Raw genomic sequence first — 13,846 nt, forward strand, 5'->3', positions numbered from 1 at the left:
CAACAAAAACACCTCCCTCCTGGTACTACACAGAGTTTCCCAGGGAGCTGGCTGTGCTTGACAGAGCAACAGCCTAGTGACCTGAGCTAAACCCCACTGTACTTGTGACTTCAGAAAGGGGTCAAGAAAGACAGCTGTCCTATACCATATATTCCCCCCTCATCTCACACGGATGATCTTACAAAAATAAAACATGTGCACACTGTTACTGTCACCAACAGCTACCTATGAGCTATGTCCTTTATGAGTGGTACCACTCATAACGACATTAATTTGAAAAGCCACCACACACCCCCAACAGCCTGGGACAGAAACATTTTAGCACTTGCTTAATACCTAAATCCAACACTTTATAAACAAACAGGAAAAAAAAAAGTCTCTCAGTAGGAAAGCACCCCCTGGCTCAAAGTGGTTTCCATTATATACAGGGTTTACAGTTTTGTTCAATAGCTTTCAGCACCCCCACTATACAAATTGTTCAAACACCCCTGCAGTAGGATGGAAGCCAGTGGAGGCCTATATAGCTTTAACAGACCACAGGCACTTATCTCAAGCTGAGAGTGTAATTTCATGGTAATAATTTGTTTAAAGTGTTGCTGATTGCTTCTTATTTCTCCCTAGCTAATGACTTTTACACCTTTCTACTGTTGCTTTTATATGAACTGCTATGGCAATTACACTGCAGGAGGATGTTTAGACAACACAGATCCTTTCATCTGACTCCTAAAGCCTCCCAAGACACAGAGACCTGAAAAGATCCTTTTCATTCTCTCCTCTCCTCCCCCCCCCCTTATAAAACAGTTATAGTCAACTGCTCTTCTTGCAGGGCACATATTATAGCACAGCTTCAGCAGCGGCAATTTACTGTTCATAAATTTTCTACTGGTTTGACTCAAACTTCAGAAAAGCAATAAATCAGTAGATTATTCTGGCAATTTTGGGGATCAAAACAATTTCTACTGAAGACCCATTTCAAGAAATTGCCATTCAAATATCGTTCCTTTAAACTACCAAATGAGTTCTATATTTCACCAGCAAATCTATCATGTGCCAAAGGAAGAATTTTGCATGCATAGTTCTGGGCATACATGGGAAAATACCAACAGGGATTATGGCACTCTTTTCTGCTCCCCATCCTTCTCTTCTCTAGCACCAGCCCTCAGTCTCACCTATCTGTTTTTTGTATCCACTCTAGGGATGGGCCTGACCAAGGATGTTCAGATCCAGATATTCCCAATGTTTGGGAGGGCTCAGGAGAACTTTGGTTTGGCCAATTACAAACAGCTGCCATGTTTTTGTGTATATCCAAACTTCCTTCAAAGTTTCCTTCTGCATCTCATCTGACCTTTCATTGTGCACTGAATACTTGCAGGCAATCAGCCCAGAGGCACTGATTCAAAGAAGAGTGGGAGAAGTAAACCGACAGCCATCAGTAACAATGGAACACAAAAAGCCATCAGACAGGGAGCTCTAGTGACCACTATAGTTAAGAACATGCACATTTCCGTTGTAACCTTGTGTTTTCAGTCAATCTGTAATTTATATAGATGACAAATGAATAAAGGCAATTATCAATCTCCATATAGAACCATTTGGGGAATGTACAAATTTGATAGAAAAAACAACAATATAATCTGAATAATGAGATTTTTTCAAATATCTTATTGATATCACTGAAATGCAAATGGAAAAATCATGAAGGACTCTTACTAATAGGGCAACATGGAAAAAATCCACAATGAGCCCATTGGACTCTGCTAAACACAGCTTCCTACTTTTACCTACAGTCTGTAGTATAGTCCCCTTTGACAGCTTCTAATTGTACATTTACTTTGGGCATAGATCATATATAGATTATGAGTTCTCCAGAAATGTAATGGGGATAAAAGGACAAAATATTGCAAAGGCAGCATTTTTAGAGCAATCAGTTCATTTTTTTAGTTGTCTAGAATTATCAAAACTTTATTAAACTGCAGGTAATCTCAGTCTTCTAGACCATCCAGTGTCCTAGCATTTCCGCCACTGCTTGTCTTCCATCAGTGTAACAGGGGCAACATTCTGTAGTTTGTCCCTGTGACAGGGTGTTCCAGGTCTTCATAGTCCTACCACACTCCAACCCAGGAAAGGAACCGTGAAGGTGGGTCATCCAGGCCTGCCTAGAGAGGTTGCATAGAAGCAGCCATCAGAGCCCAGATGGCTCAGATAAAAGGAGCTGCAGGGCCAAGCTGGTCAGTTCCTGGCTGGGACCAGAGGAGCAAAGAAGGGTGTTCCTTGCTAGGCATAGGAGCTTGAGAGAGAGTCAGAAAACAGGTGTGGGCAGCATTTGCATTCAGTGAGTAAGAGGATCTGAGAACTTCAGCCCTGAGAGAAGGGTGATGAGAAAGGGGTTATGTGGGGAAAAGGTCCAGGGAATAGCAGCAGTGAACTGGAAGCAGCAGTATGTAGCTGCTATTTATAGGTTCCCTGGGTTGGAATCCAGAGAAGTGGTCAGGCCTGGGTTCCCCCACCAGCCACTGACCAAGCAGTCTAAGCCCTGAGCAGGCAACGAAGTTCCTTTAGAGGCCTGAACCAAGATCTGAATTTAGAGGGCCCAAAGATGGGGCTGGAGACCCTGAGGAGGGCAGACAGTTTGTTGACCTCTTTGCTACTCTGGAAGGAATCTGGTTTTGATTGTGTAATTTGGAGGGCTGAGCCACTGAAGACCCACCTAGTGAGGTCAGCAAGCTCCAAAGGGAGTCAGGACAGAAAGGCCAGCAGTACCGCACCCAGTCACTAGAATGCACTCTGGAGGTGAGTGCCCTCATTACAGCCCCTTATTGAAAGCTACAGCTTAAGATGATATACATTAATAGCAGAAAAACTAGTATTTCTACCTGTTGCATCAAACTTGTACAGAAGACATAAATGTCCTTCTACACATCCAGAATTCTATTCTAGTTTTCACCTGCATCTCTGAACACAACCCTGCTAAATTAATTCCTTAAATTTTAACAAAAGGCAGATATAGAATGTATCCACTCATCAAGAAGAGAAGAATGCAGTTATATCTGTTACAAGTAGTGTTACCTGCAGCTTGACCTCAAATATAGACTTAAAACTCTCTAGAGAGAACATTATATCTTGCTGCTAAAAATCCCAGAGGTGTTTCCTTATTCCTCACAGTCATAGGCACCAACTCCGTGGGTGTTCCATGGCTGGTGGAAGAAAAAAAAAAAAAAAAAAAAGTGGGTGCACCTCACCCTTCCCCCAGCACCTCACACCCACCACGGATCAGCTGTTCTGCAAGGTGCGCTTGGGGGAAGGAGGCGGGGCAGGAAGAGGCAGGGCCTTGGGGGAAGGGGTTGAGTAGGGGCAGGGTCTGGAGTGGAGTTAAAGGGGAGCACCCCGCAGCACATTAGAAAGTCTGCGCCTGTGCTGACAGTTAGCCCTCATTTTCTGTTCTGTGGTAAGGGGAGGGGGGGGGGAAAACAAACCAACCACAACCTGTCAATTTCCCTGCAAGTTTCTCTTACATGCTTGTTTCACATAAGCACAAGAAGATCCAGTACAAGAACTATCTATCAAGCTAGTGGAAGAGAGATAAGCAGAACTAACAGTATTATGCACTTAACACTTGGAGTAGTTGGGAGTGATTTATGTACCCATCTAGCTAATGTTACAGGACTGAACTGTTATGCTGTTACTTGCATTTTCTTTACCAATAAGCTCAGAAACAATCTCCTGTCTAGGCTTGGCAAATGTGGGAGCACACACATTTTCTAGTCTTATGAGGAGAGAACTGCAACCAGTAAGGGATGAAGTAACTTTTGAAGATCTGCTAAGCTATGTGGATAAAAGAAGGCAGGGTAAGATTGCCTTCTTATAACCTGAATTACATTGACTAGTGGAGAATACAAATTCAAACCCTGAGATTTATGAATGGACACTGCACAGGCTAAACAAAAAGGAAACTGGTCTATTCACATAGATCTCACATTAATTGAAACATGATAAACTCCACAAATTCTCCACTCTTCTTTAACGTTATCGAATATAACTGCAATTTCCTCAACCAACACAACATTTATATAACCCATGACACTATCCACATGACCACATTCCATATGAAAGCCCTGCGCAGTAGCACTCTACAGTCAAAGCAGCTTTTTTTTTAAAGTAAAAAAAAGTGGGGTTTTATTGAAGTTAAATTATCTGTTTTTCACAAATTAGAATAACCACCATTACCTAGATGCATGCAACTTGGGTATTCATCTTGGACATCTATTTTCAAAAATATCAGTATTGACCTAATTCTGCTCCTTCTGAAGGTCAACCCTGAGTGTTTTTGAAAATCCTTTTCTAGTATTTTGGTTAATCATAACAAAAATATGATTCCTGTTCCATATTTGTGTGATGCTTTCCCAGGGATAGCCAGGGTGGTGAGGCACCTCGCCGCCATCTGCCCTTAGCTTAAGTCTTGTCTGTGCCTGCTGGGATCAGCTCCCTGAAACTACCAGCCTCTGGCAACAAAAGCACTGCCTTCCAGGCCTCCACAGGCCCTACTCTCTCTGTATAGGTTAGCGATAGGCACACACCAACCTGGACACTTGAAGAACTTGCCTCTGGAATGCCCAGCCCGTTCCACTGAACATGCACAGAACTCTGAAGCTACTCCCTTGGGAATAAATGTACACACCAGCTTGCAAGATTCAAGTCAGGATCACCACCCCACTTAACACAGAGATTATAATTTTCTAAATACTATCTATAATCTAATGAAAACATGAATAAGTTTATCAAAGAACAGAGGTTCAAGTGCTAGAGCAAGAATATTGGTAACAAATGGTTGCATATAAAACAAAATCATAACATGCTTTCTGGATCCTAAACTTAACTCACAAGACATTCCCCTATCTCCAACAAGATAGCTTACCCCCAACCCCATCCTTTTCTTGGCATTTTCAACCAGTTTGGCTGAGATCCCTTCTCATAGGACACACCACTGGGGGTCTTCAGACTGAAGAAATAACTGGGGATTCACCTGCACCCCAGTTATAGTTTCCAAAAGTTCATTGTTTTAATCCTAAACAGGATTACCCCTGCTGCTTTTGGTTTTTCCCTTCTGCACAAGCAATCTATTGATTAGCCTTTTGCTGAGACTATGAATAGGGTGATCAGGTGTCCAATTTTCAACCGGAACACCCCGTCGAAAAGGGATCCTGGCAGCTGTGGTCAGCACTACCGACCAAGCCATTGAAAGTCCGGTCGGCAGTGCTAAGGCAGGCTAGTCCCTACCTGTCCTGGCTGGCACGGCACTGCGCCCCAGAAGCAGCCAGCAGGTCAGGATCCTAGATGGGGGCCCCCCATAGGGCTTTGTGCACTGCCCCCACCCCAAGCACTGGCTCTGCACTCCCATTGGCTGGGAATGGGGGGGGGCAGTACCTGCAGGCAAGAGCAGCACATGGAGCCTCCTGGCCCCCTCTCCCTGGACCTGCTGGCTGCTTCTGGGGCACGCCACAGTGCCAGAGCTCCCCTGACTGGGAACTGCCCAAGGTAAGCCCGTGCCCCAAACCCCTGCCCCAGGTCTGAGCCCCCTCCAAACCCAGAGCACCCTCCTGCAGCCCAAAGCCCTCATCCCTGACCCCATCCCAGAGCCCACACACCCAACCCAGAGCCCTTACCACCCTGCACCCCAACCCCCTGCAGCCCACTCCCACACTCCAAATCCCGCATCCCCAGCCTGGAGCCCCCTCCTGCACCCCAAACCCTTCATCCCCAGCCCCACCCTAGAGTCCTCACCCCAACTCCCTGCCCCAGCAAAAGTGAGTGGGAGGGGAAGAGAGAGCAAGCCACTGAGGGAGGGGGAATGTAGGGAAGAGGCAGGGCCAGGGTGTTCAGTTTTGTGTGACTAGAATGTTAGCAACCCTAACTATAAATGGGCATCCATTATGAACCATACAATACTTAATTCGCACATGACCAGCCAGAATAAGATAGTGTGTCTTCCCCACTTCCTGTCAGGGGTAAGTGCATCACCTTTTAGACCTAGAGAACATAATTTTCAGTATTTAGACAACTTCACATGTTTTCTGTACATCCCTCTCACAATGGTTATGACCAGTGTGACACAGCTTTCAATATAGACCTTGCATTACATTCTTTGGTGGACTAGTAGGTAGATACCAGATCCAAGGGATTCCTGTAACTTTTATGTACCCCTCTGCCAGTTGGCATCAAGAAGTCCTCAAGTCACACATATGCCAAACCAGAGCTTAAATAAGGCATCTGAACAACAGAGCACAGCAGTTGGGCATTTATTCACAAGAGTAGTGTAATGACTTTCATGTTGACCAAAGTGAACAACTGCACAATCCACCCTTTCAAAATAAAATAGCAAATCTCATCCCCTACCATAGTACCAAACATTAGCAACGTCTATTCTGAAACAGACATTCAGAGTTCTCCACTGACACTTGACATGCACAAATTATTTTTTTCCAAAATAGAGAAATAAGTTTAGTCCAAAATTTCAAACTGAGTTGTCTGGGTGTCCAATTCCTTCAGGGTTTGACAGTGTTCTGCCAAGTGATGTAAGAAGGAGCCTTTACTTTTTCTTAAACCAAACAGACGTTTCAAGTTGCAAACTCTTCAAAAAGCACCAATTTCCCATTTGTAGGAGTGACTTAGTCCCACAGGAGCCCGAAGTCTCATTAAAAAGTCAATGCAATTTAGACTCCCCAGGATAAAGTTTTCAGATGTGCCTAAGTGACTTAGGAGCCTGAGTCCTACATTCAAAAAGCTTTAGGGGCAAAGGACATAAGAGTTTGTCATATTTACTTGCATTAAGTGCCTAGGTTACTTTAGAAACTGAAAATTATACTCCTAAATCACTCAAAATTATATCCAAAGTCCATTTTTACCATATACTAGATTCTCCATAACCAGTCATTACAATTCATAGGGGGATTCAGGCTTCCAAGCTTTTACTTTGGCTCCCTGCTAAAAATAACATTTTTACAAACGTGTGGGTGTGTTTGCATTCACTATCTCAGTATTGTTTACACTGTCCTAAACAACCTTGTATGGGGAAAACTCGATGTTCCCCATCCCAGTCGTTTTTTTTTTTTTTGGATGATTATATAATTTTCTGCCAATAATTCTGTACTTTGGGGTTATTGCAAATTATAACGTTCCCTTCTTCACTGCAATTTCTTCAACATTACTTGTGAGACAATTTTATGCCCCTGCCAGGGGATTCACTCACCACTAGTATACCTCCTTGGCGCTACATCTGGGGATCAGCTTCTTTCAGGTCAGATGCCCCCTTTCTGACGGTTGCTCACACCACATCCCTCTTCGCTTTACAGGACTTGCAGTGCTCTCTCTCTCTGATGGAGCTCTCCATCCAGACCAGTGTATAGTCCTCCCCTTCTGTAATATCAGAGGCCTACCAAACTAACTCCTCATGCCACTCTACACAGTCTTCCAGTCCAAGGCCAGGTCCTGTGCAACTTTACCAGCAGGTGGTAGGGGAATCTGGGCCCATTCATCACTCTGGGATCCAGCCCAGCAATCCTACATCTAGCAACTACAGGATACTTGCTCCCAGACCTTGTTGCTATTTTCCTGGACTCCTTCCTTATGCCCTCCTCTATCTTCTAGCCCCATCTTCTGGGTTTACTAACCCAAATTCTCTCCTCCCAGAAAGAAACTGTAAACTGCTTCTTTCTTCAGCATCTCACTAGCCTCACACACAAGACCTTCTCCTCAGGAGTGACTACAGACTACTTCCTCAGCAACCCTTTTCTGGTCTCAGCTTGCAGGCTTTGTACAAGCTCGGGCTGCCTCTGCCCAGCTGGGCTTCATCATCAATCAGCCCATCAGTCCCTGGCTCTTCCCAGGTGCAGCCTGTCAGGTTAATTGCCCTAACAACCTGCTGTGCTTTATGCCATGTGGACACTGCATCACAGGCCCATAGTCTTGTAAGGGTATAATAGAAACTCGATAACATATATTGAGCATCTATCTGGCTGCAGCTGGAGCACTGTTCTTGGTGTACACTACTATCCCATTATTCCTCTTTCATTGGGAAATTGGAGGGTTTGGCTCATTTGTACTTATAGTTAATTTTGTTAGTTTTATTCAAACTATGGAAGCTTTTACATACTCTACCTGCAATCACTTTTCACGGAGAGTCCAGAAATAAAATAGTCTGAATCAGCCATTCCAGGAGCTATTTGTCTTTTTTTCCCCTCTGTGGCAAAACTATGTAACTGAAAATATAAGGGGAATTACAAAGTCCCTTCCTATTTCTGGTAACATGCAGTGTAATAAATCCTCCATTCTAAAAGAAGCTACTCTAACATTTTGTGCCACTTTCTACTCATCTGCTTTCCCAATTATTTAAAACCTCACAAAAAATATTAAGTTCAGTAATGAGAATAACAGGGATTACAGTCTCTCATTTTTTTCTGTATTGAAGCCTGTATCATGTGTATTGGCATAATTAAGGGACATTGCTTAAATCTGTATTTCTTACCCTTAAAGGAGTTGGTGCAAATTAACTTAACCCTAGTGGTGGATTTCTGGTCCTGATTAGAAGACCTATTACCCCTCTACCACCTTGGGTCACCTGACCTTTTATTTCAATACTCTGTCAGGCCTGCAGCCCTAGAGACCTCATTTACCTTATCTGAAATGTTGCTCTTATACCCTCTTGTACTAATTGTCCTTAGTACAGCAAAAAAGCATCCAATGATTCTATAACCACTAAGAATTTCAGAGTATTGACATAATCACAGGCTTTCAAACAGGATCTCCCATATACAAGAGGTATCTGTTGCACACGTAGATGACAATATTTTGGTGGCTTGTGCAGACACATCTCCTTTATAGGGAATGGCTCTTTGTTCTGATTTGTGTCTCTGTTCTGCCAGGGATTGTCAGCAGCAAAAAAGGCTGGGTTCATTTTCTAGGGGCACTTTCTGAAAACTCAGATAACACTGAATCAAGCAATCACCAAGGAAGCTAGCCTGGGAAACTATATGTACCACCCAGGGCTATTCATAAATCAACAAACTCTATTAGGTAAGACTCATGCCTCCCTGGATGTCTTGGCAATAGTCTTAACCTCTGTCCTCCTCTAACAGCTGTGGAGGCCAATGTGTTCTAAACACTTCCCTCTTCTCCACTCAGTTTGTTGTCAAAGGTTGGAGGAGTCCAAAAATCCAGGTAGGTCCATCTCTAGCCCCAAAGGGAAGTATGGCCTGGGCAGTTCCAGGGGCTCTACCACTTGACCTAGCTGAGGTGATTTCAGCTTTGATTGCTGGGTAAGGGGAACTGCACCAAAGTCCCTCAGCTTAGCTGCTGCTATCCACAACCTTGGCCCGAGCCATCTCAGAACTGTCACCTGTGCCCAGGGCCGGCTTTAGTAAGTGCGGGGCCCGATTCAAATACCCGCCGGCAGTCCGGGTCTTCGGCAGCACTTCGGTGGCGGGTCCTTCACTCGCTGAAGGACCCGCCGCCGAAATGCTGCTGAAGACCTGGAGCGAGTGAAGGACCCGCCCCCGACATGTCACCGAAGACCTGGACTGCCGCCAGGTGAGTAAAAAAATTTAAAAGGCGCCTCTTCTTTAGGGTGCGGGGCCCTCTTAGGCATGGGGCCCGATTCGGGGGAATCGGCCTAAAGCCAGCCCTGCATAGCTGGGTGACTGGAGAGCAGCAGCTGTTGGCCAGGTGCTCAGCTCTGAAGGTGGTGTCCCGCCAGCAGCAGCACAGAAGTAAGGGTGGCAATATTATACCATGCCATCCTTACTTCTGCGCTGCTGCTAGTGGCAGCTCTGCCTTCAGAGCTGGGCTCCCGGCCAGTAGCCACCACTCTTCAGCTGCCCAGCACCATCAGCAGCAGCACAGAAGTAACAGTACTGCAATCCCACCCCCACACCACACACACCCAATAACCTGCAACCCCCACACACAACTCCTTTTTGGGTCAGGACCCCTACCAGGGCCGGCTCCAGGCACCAGCCCTCCAAGCATGTGCTTGGGGCAGCACCTGGAGGGGGGCTGTGCTCACCCGGGGAGAGCGGGGCCCCGGCCGGGCTCTCCGCCCTCCTCCCGGCGCTCCGGCTGGCCAGGGAGAGCAGGGCCGCGGCTGGGCTCGGCGCCCTCCCCTGCCGCGGTCCCCGCTGGGGGGGCGGCGGGAGGCTTTTTTGCCTGGGGCGGCAAAAAAGCCAGAGCCGGCCCTGACCCCTACAATTACAACACTGTGAAATTTCACATTTAAATAGCTGAAACTGAAATTTACAATTTTCAAAATCCTATGATCGTGAAATTGACCAAAATGGATCATGAGTTTGATGTGGCCCTGTCAATAAGCCATGGTTTTAGACCTTTAATTGGATAACCCTCCACATTCTTTAAAGTGCCCTAGAACAGGGGTGGGCAAACTTTTTGGGCCGAGGGCCCCATCTGGGTGGGGAAATTGTATGCAGGGCTGGGGCAGAGGGTTGGGGTGCGGGAGAGGGTGCGGGGTGTGTGGGGGGGTGCGGTGTGCAGGAAGGGCTCAGGGACAAGGGATTGGGGCAGAGGAGGGGTGTGAGTTGTATGAGGGGGCTCATGGAAGGGGGTTGGGGGTGCAGGAGGGGTGCGGAGTGCAGGAGGGGGCTCAGGGCAAGGGTGCAGGAGGGGTGCGGACTGCGAGAGGAGGCTCGGGGCAGGAGGTTGGGGTGCAGGAGGGGTTCAGGGTGTATGAGGGGGCTCAGGGCAGGGAGTTGGGGTGCAGGAGGGGTGCACAGTGCAGGCAGGGGGCTTAGGGCAGGGAGTTGGGGAGCAGGGTGCAGGAGGGGTTCAGGCTCTGGGGTGGCAGCAGCGCACACTGGGGCCAGGGCAGGCTCCCTGCATGCCTGCCCTGTCCCGGCCCCGCACCACTCCAGGAAGCACTGCAGCCCCTGGGGGAGGGAGGGCGGAGGGCGCCGTGTGCGCTGCCCTTGCCGCGCCTCCAGGTACCTCCCCAGAAGCTCCCACTGGCTTCGGTTCCCCATTCCCAGCCAATGGGAGCTGCGGAGGGCAGTGCTTGGAGGCAAGGGCCCAGGGGTCGCAGGGACGTTGGGACGGCTGCTGCTGAGAGCGGCGCAGGGCCCTTGGCGCCACGGGGGGCAATCCCGCGGGCCAGATCCGAAGCCCCGAGGGGCTGGATCCAGCCCGCGGACCATAGTTTGCCCACCCCTAAGCTAGAATGATGATTCTTTGGCTTTCACCTCAAACATAGCTGATTCCTTCACATAAAAAGTGTGTGAGAGTGTGTACATATCTTTAGCTCCCTTTGTTTCATGTACCACATACCTGGTAATAACATGAAATGACATTGTTTCTAAAACTAAACTGGTTCTTTATTAAGAGAACAACTTACAGAGGTGCCCCAACTGCAGTTAGCATTCCAGCCATGTACATACAGAGTGACTTCTTGGTACTTTCTCCAAACTCTTCCCTCCTGCAACCTGTGCTCCTATCTCCAAGTTCCATTCAGGTTGCTAAACCACCAGCTTCATCCTAGAGAAGCGCAGCCCAGGGAAGTGGCTAGAAACATACTTTTTATTTTAAAAATGTCTTCTTCAAGGGCACCAGAGACTGGATCTCACCATCACTTAGGAGGAACGCTCTCATGGAGGACCAAACTCCTGAGGTATGAAAGTCATCAGGGCATGAGGATAGCATTCTCCTGCTAAAATATTAATGTTTTAGATTTTTGCCAGCCTGCAGACATATAACAAGCACTTACAAGTTCATGATAACATTTGCAACCTACCTTATGGAAAAATACTTCAAAGTATTGTATGTCAAGCTGCACTTGGACTTTCAAAACAGTGTCCACACAGAACATTACTGCACGGTGAGCCAGTGCGCTGTAGATTCACATTGCCGCACAGTGATCTACCATGTAAACAAGCCCTTAGGGAGTAAAGCACATGGGTAAATGTAACCTTTGGGTGGGCTAGAATTCACTTCACTGCCCTCCTCCAGTGCCTAAAAAATCCCAATTCCCATAGAAAAGTAGCCGGAGACCAAGAATTCAGTCTCTAAGGATTTTCAGCAAGGATTGCACAGGGTCAGCCTCACCACATTCAAATCCCAAAAGGAACTAAAGAAATGAATTTAATTAAATACTTTATAAAATCTTATGATAAACAAATAATAATTTAATTTTTATAACATAACATGGTTATTTTATAATCTACATAGATCTACATATAATCTACATAAAATCTCAACAATTCAGTCTCCACCGAAACAGTGAGAAGAAACTGAGAATTCCCAAAAGCATAGGTTGAGTTCACCTGAATCTCAGTTAGAGTCTTTGATCACCAAATCTAGTCTGCAGAGTCAAAAAACAACATCTTCCCTCTACTTGCTTGTAGGAATCTTCAATTGGAATCCATGCAGACCCTTCCTCTTCTGAAATCACTGTTAGCCAGTTAGCTAACTGATTAATCAGTTAAGTGTAGATTAAAAAAAAAACCCTGTTACAAGAAAATACAAATCTGAGAATAGCAAAATATAAATGACTCTTTTCCCATTACTACATTTAAAGGAAAGTTGATGAATCGCACTAGTTGAGACAATTTAACTAGAACAGTTTGGCTAAAATCAAAACAACATTCAAAGCATAAAATAGAAGAAATTATTTTTCCCTTCTAATTTCCCCTTGCTATTATTAACATAACCCTCAAACGGGGAAACATGGGCAAACAATATCACTAACCTGCTGCAAAATGCTTCAGAGTTAGGGACAACAGCCTGCTTTCTGCTCCTTGGCTCAGCTTCTCCCAGCTCACACATGGCCCTTTGTAAAGCAGCTGCCCTTATGGAGTCTGTTGAAGCATACCCCAAATTACCCCACCCAAAATCCAGAGGCTTCTGGATGTGGAGAGCTAATAGAACTGACCTCAGCAGGTCATCTAGTCCAAACCCCTGTTCAAAGCAGGAGCCAATCCCCAAATGGTCTCCTCAAGGATTGAACTCATAACTCTGGGTTTAACAAGCCAATGCTCAAACCACTGAGCTATCCCTCCTGCCTAGCAATAATAACCCAGACACAACTCACTCCTATCCTCCACATAGGTCTCTTAAAGCGATATCTCCCTATTAGGCACATGGGTTACATAAACTTCCTACCCACCTCATCCTCTTGTTTGATAAACTCTCTCAAATATGTTCTCTCTCGTTCGATTTGTCACTGTTGCTATTATGTCATGTGAGCTTTCCTTTAAACAGAATCCATAGTCTGGTTTTAAAAGCTCTTCATACATACTTGGATCTGCAGTACAAAATGTGCAAAACCTTATATACCTATTAAGAGGAACCTCAGGACAGGAATGTGGGAGCAGGGCTGGCACGTGTGTCATATGGTCACCCTTTCTTCTATCCTCCTCCAATTGATGAGGGACCGTAAGAAACACTTAGTCTCTCTCACTGTCTCTCTCAGTCTTATATACACACACCCCTTCACTTCCCACCACAGCGTAGTGAGGGTTTTTCTATTGTTTAGTCTCTCTCCCTGCATTTTGGGCAGACTCAGCAATAACTAATTTTCTCTCAGTCCCCTGCCTGCTCCTGAACTTCACCATTAGTGCTTCCCTGCTTACCAAGTTTTGAAGTGTTACCATTTCAGTGGAACTTCAGAACATCAAAGAACCTTACAATGTAAAGGGAAATTCCCTTCTCATTTCTAGCCTCAGTTTTTAAGGTCTCTGTTTACTGGTTGGATCCTTTTACTCTTTTCTAGAACTGCCTGCTTGTGGGGGAGGCAAGCCTGGGAAACAGATGAAAGAAAGAAAAGTAGGGGAGCAATGTGGTAAGGAAACAAAAG

General features: G+C 45.9%; 2 long non-coding RNA genes across 2 annotated transcripts in view; both read right to left on the reverse strand.

Moving 5' to 3' along the window:
• Positions 1–11,173: 11,173 nt before the first annotated feature.
• LOC112061167 (uncharacterized) lies at positions 11,174–12,644 on the reverse strand. Its single transcript, XR_002890130.3, has 3 exons — positions 12,315–12,644; positions 11,786–11,928; positions 11,174–11,701 (listed from the first exon to the last, which is right to left on the reverse strand). It is a non-coding gene; the product is annotated as an uncharacterized LOC112061167 (long non-coding RNA).
• An 81-nt stretch (positions 12,645–12,725) lies between these two features.
• The window catches only part of LOC101935951 (uncharacterized), a 108,715-nt gene continuing 107,594 nt past the window's right edge, over positions 12,726–13,846 (reverse strand). Inside the window, exon 6 of the long non-coding RNA XR_010599629.1 lies at positions 12,726–13,789. This is a non-coding gene — a long non-coding RNA (uncharacterized LOC101935951). The remainder of the gene's footprint in view (positions 13,790–13,846) is intronic.

This window comes from Chrysemys picta, chromosome 3 (assembly GCF_011386835.1).
Source record: "Chrysemys picta bellii isolate R12L10 chromosome 3, ASM1138683v2, whole genome shotgun sequence".
Classification (NCBI taxonomy): domain Eukaryota; kingdom Metazoa; phylum Chordata; order Testudines; family Emydidae; genus Chrysemys; species Chrysemys picta.